Source organism: Sus scrofa, chromosome 4 (assembly GCF_000003025.6).
Source record: "Sus scrofa isolate TJ Tabasco breed Duroc chromosome 4, Sscrofa11.1, whole genome shotgun sequence".
NCBI classification, from domain to species: Eukaryota; Metazoa; Chordata; class Mammalia; order Artiodactyla; family Suidae; genus Sus; species Sus scrofa.
The window spans coordinates 6,943,615-6,948,747 of NC_010446.5; the positions used below are offsets into that span (position 1 = coordinate 6,943,615).

General features: G+C 40.1%; 1 non-coding gene across 1 annotated transcript; it reads left to right on the forward strand.

Moving 5' to 3' along the window:
* Positions 5,055 to 5,133, forward strand: MIR30D (microRNA 30d). Its single transcript, NR_035380.1, has one exon. It is a non-coding gene; the product is annotated as a microRNA 30d (primary transcript).

Below are 5,133 nucleotides of genomic sequence, written 5' to 3' on the forward strand. Positions count from 1 at the left end.
CCAGTTTTGTTTTGGGTGCAGTTCATAGTGTGTCCTTAAGTCTATAAAGCAGAGTTTGGAGCCTCTCGCGTCCTGTTGGCCGAAGAGGTTCTGCCTTTTAGTTTCCTGAGTGCTGTGGCGCCTCAGACCTGCTCAGCTTATCCTGATCTACTTGGTCTTAATACTCGGTTCTCTGTGTGACATTGATGACTAATTTTACCCAGTTTATGACCTAGGGCTTTCAGTGGGCAGTATTTTAAGAATCTAAAAGTTAGGAATCTGGCTACCATTCTCCTCACTATCAGTTTTGATTATGGGCAGGGAATTTTATTTTTTAAAAAATACAAATTTCTGATTACTCTGTAGTTTAATAAAAAGTGCTTAATCATCTTATCCAAAACACTGTCCTGCCCCACCTCCCCTCAGGTTTGAAACATTCCCAGGCAAGCTTTTTTTCAGTAAGTGCATAAGAAATCAGTGCTTATATGTAAATATATGGCACCCATATGGTGGAAAGGTACACTTCCTTTGTTCTGAGCGAGCAGTAATGGAGAAAATGCATGATTACACTGAAATGGTAAACCGAATTATCCATTAACGCTTCCTGGGGTTTAATATAACCTTCTCTCTCCACCCAAAAGGCACATCGCATTTAGTCCATAATATCACTGCTCCATTTTAAGTGAATAGTTTTTTCAGCTTTGATCTGTAATGGCAGTGAGGGTGACCAGTTAGTTTTGTTTGTCCAGGACTGTCCTGGTTTTAAAACTGAGTCCCTTTCAGTCCCAGACAAACCCTGGCACAGGGCTGTGCTGTCAGTGGGCTATAGGCCTGTTACTAGGACTATGCTAAAACTACTATAGATCAGTGGTTAAAAGAATTTAGTGTGCCTCAGAATCCCCTGGAAGGCTTGTAAAACACCATTTCCGGATCTCATTCTCCCTAATTCCTGATCCAGTAGGTCTGGGGTAGGAGCCTGAGGATTGCTTTGCTGTCAGTTTCCTGGGTAGTGCTGATGCTGCTGGTTTGGGGATCACACTCTGAGGACAACTGGCTTAGATCAAGCCCTGTGCATTGTGAGTATATGGTGATGCTTATTCAGATTTGTGGAGAAAAGGATCTGTTTCTCTGCCTTACACGCGCAAGCTCTCATTGTCCCCAGAGGTGTTTGTGTGTCTGAGCTGTGATCATGTAGCACAAAAAAGACCTGGTCCTGCGAGAGGTGACAGAAACGGGGGAAAGGTTCGAAAAAAGTCCAAACAAGTCCTACCCAGGCACACACATATGCATTAGAGTATACTTTTTAGGTAAACTGTATAATCAATTTGAATCTCCCATAAAGTATCTGATACATGTCGTTAGTGCCAGAGAACACATACTCATCATTACAGCAGAGCTGATTTAAGCTGGATGTAGCAGGGCCAGTAGCACTCACCTTGCCTGCTTCTCCAGAGCGACCGCGGTGAGAACCCGTGCGCAGGGTAGCTGTGCAGACCCAGGCTGTGGCGGGGCTGACTGGTGTGTGCTTTCCGACTGAGCACTGCTGGTCATCTTCATCAGCTCGTTGATTGTTTTCAGGGAGTTTGAGGATCCAAGCGTGTAGGTGGGGCTGCTTTAGGATTATTGTTATTGTTACTGCTGTTATCATGTCCTGATTATTCCCTGTGACTTTGGTCATAGCCTCACAGGCTTTAGTTTGCAGGTTTATTTGTCCTTGGAGGTGGTCGCCGTGTAGATAGTTCTTAGGTAGTGGCTCATAATCCTTAGTGGCTGAGCTTGGTCAGATCACTTCTCCAATTTGTACTTCTTCCTCATCTTAACTAGTTATAAGTTGAGAAATTGTATGAAAACACATTAAACCTTTGTTACAGATGACAATTAGCAGTAAGAAATAAATCGTAAATAAGCCTCAAAGAACAGGAAATGTGTTGTTTTTATCTCTGTCCTAAGCACCTCGCCACTTTATTAACTTTTCAAGTGATTGAATTATTAATTCAGATATCATTTTCTTTTCTCTTCTTTTTTAAATCTCTTTTTTTTTAACATGGAGCGTATAGAAGATGATAAATATTAAATAGGTTGAAAATAAGAATAGCATATCTTTTGGGGTGTCTGTGGGGGTGGGGTTTCTTTTAATCTGGGTGTTTTCTGCTCCATTACTGATTTTTAGTGGGCTATAAATTCTTGCCTTTTGTCACCTTTTTGTCCCCATCATTACCCTGTTTCGTTTAAGACTTGGCATGAACCCCTTGCTACTGGTCCCTCCAGCTTCCCTGTCTATTGCAAAGTTCAGGGTCAAAGTTGTGGCATACCGTTTCTAAGAAATTCCCCAGGCACCATTGAATTTCAGCAGATTAATAGATATCTCTTAGAGGATGCAAAATCTAGGCCATTGGAGAACTTCATTTGTTTTTGTTTTGTTTTTCAGCATGTTTCTCTTATTAAGTTACTAGTAAAATTTCCTAAACCCAGTAAAAATTCCTTATAATGATATAGTTGCCTCTCTCTGTGGCATTTATTGTGGGATCCACTGCAGACACCAAAATCCACGGATGCTAAAGTCCCATGGTTGGCCCTTGCTATCCATGGTGCCAGTTATCTGCAGATTCAGCCAACTGCAGATCTTGTAGTACTGTATGTATGTATGTATTGAAAAAAATCTGCCTATCAGTGGACCTCCTGTAGTTTGAACTCCTTTTGTTCAAGGGTCAGTTGTGCTTTTGAAGAATAATGTCTTCATTATGGATGTTGCAGTGAAAGAAACGTATTAGGTATCTAACTTGTTTTCCACATGGTACTTGGGAGATCTGTGGTATGACAGAATCCGTAGTGGCAGGGCACGCATTGTACATGGGTTCTCATAGACTGTCTTTGACAGAGTGGTTGGGCAGACATTTGCAGTTTCTGCTCAGTACCACTGTTCCAGGCAGCAGTTCACTGATACCCCCTTCTATCTGGACAGCAGATGGCTTGTAGGGACTCTAGTATATGTTTTGCCTGTTTTCATAAAAATTTGTAAATGAAAAAGTAAAGTGCTAATGCTAGTAGCAAGAACAGTAGGTAGCTCTCAAATAACAAAAAGAACCCTTAAGAAATAATAGATTGTATGTTATAATTAAAGATTGTGGGAGTTCCCTGGTGGCCTAGTGGATTAAGGCTCCATCACTGTCACTGCTGTGGCTTGGGTTGCTCCTGTGGCCTGAGTTTGATCCCTAGCCTGGGAACTTCTTCTTTTTTTTTTTTTTTTTTTTTGTCTTTTTTCTATTTCTTTGGGCCGCTCCCGCGGCATATGGAGGTTCCCAGGCTAGGGGTTGAATCGGAGCTGTAGCCGCCGGCCTACACCACAGCCACAGCAACGCAGGATCTGAGTCGAGTCTGTGACCTACACCACAGCTCACGGCAATGCTGGATCCTTAACCCACTGAGCAAGGGCAGGGACCGAACCCGCAACCTCATGGTTCCTAGTCGGATTTGGTAACCACTGCGCCACGACGGGAACTCCCTAGCCTGGGAATTTCTGCATGCCACTGAAGCAGCCAAAAAAAAGATCGTGTCTAGAAGACTCTTTATAATTATAAAATGTTTTTCATAATTGATTTATAACATTCAATTTCTATACATTTAACTTTCAACTGTCTTCAAAAATACATCATAAACATATTATAGCATTTGATAAACTTCCCTAATAATTCTGAAGAAAAAATGCTATGTATTATGTGTGCAGGTTAAATATAGTAGCTCTGATAAAAATTTCTGTCTTTTGATCAGCCTTTAAAAAATTTGAACTGAGAACAGAGGGGGAAATTGTTTGAAGGAGAGAGTTGTAATCACTGGTTCACTGCAACTTAATGTGTAGCATCTTAATTAGCCAAGTATCATGTGCCTACCTAGGCATGAAATAACTATTTTTTCCTGATTTAAATCTGGAAATTTTCAATTGGAGAACAGCTTGAATAGCCTTTGAAAATAGCCACTGGGTTTTGGTTTTTCTGTTTTTTTTTTATTTAAGTATCTGTCTTCAGAAACAATGAAGGTCATTTTGTATCCTTAGAGACCACATGCACTTTCCTCATTATTCCGAGCATTATTTCTGTGATGGGTAGAGTTATTTATGACATTTGAACCAAAAAGAAAAATCAGAAAGCAGCTTTAAGGATAAACACGTTACACATCAGTGACTGAAATCACTTACTCCATAGTTTCTCAGAGAAATTAATTAATATTAGAAACTTAGTAACCTTTCAAAACTGCATATATTGGTGCATTCACTTGTTATCCTTTGGGGGGGTGTGTACATATGCTCATGTATGTTCGTTTCTTGGAAATCACTGAAACTTAGTTGTAGACTAATTGTTTAATTTTTTGTTTTTTTAATAAACAGTAATTTCACATGTTTTAGATTAAAGCAAATCTTGGTTTTGGTAGAGTGCAGATTTTTTTTATATTTCACCTAGTGTTCCTTCTCTCTTCCAAGAAAAGAAGTGTGGGAAACAAAATGGTTTCAGTGTATTATTGCTTTATAAACAAAGCCAGTGTCTTGAGTTTGTTTGCTTATTGTCATCTACTTTGCTTTGTTCATTTCCATGGACTGTACTTCCCTAGCCTAAATCTGCTTGGGAGAGGGGAAGAACATATTAGAGTCTTACTCAGTGCAGATCCACTATCAGAAAAACCCACTGTATCAGCCGTCTGAGTTAGGACACTTTCGTTATGAAGAGAGTCACTTTTGTTGATGATATTAGAGCAGCAGCCGTAACTTGGGACTGTTTGGGCCGGATGTGTGATCACTCTGATTGTTAGGTTTGTCGTTATGGTGCGTTGTTTACTATTAATTCTGAAACTCTTTAATGTTATATATTTGGCAAGGTAAATTTATAATACGTACTTTGTGATTTATTCAGGACAAATTACTGTTGATGACGCTATCTCCTGCTAAGGAATAGCATTAATTTTATCATCTTGGGCCCAAGATGTCACAGACATTATTCAGGATTAGAAAGCCTGTCAGTCACTAGATGAAGTTGGTGACTGGCAGCATTTGTCATTTCCTCCTGTTAATTTGTTGTCTAGAAAGTCTGTTGTTGTAAACATCCCCGACTGGAAGCTGTAAGACATAGCTAAGCTTTCAGTCAGATGTTTGCTGCCACCGACTCT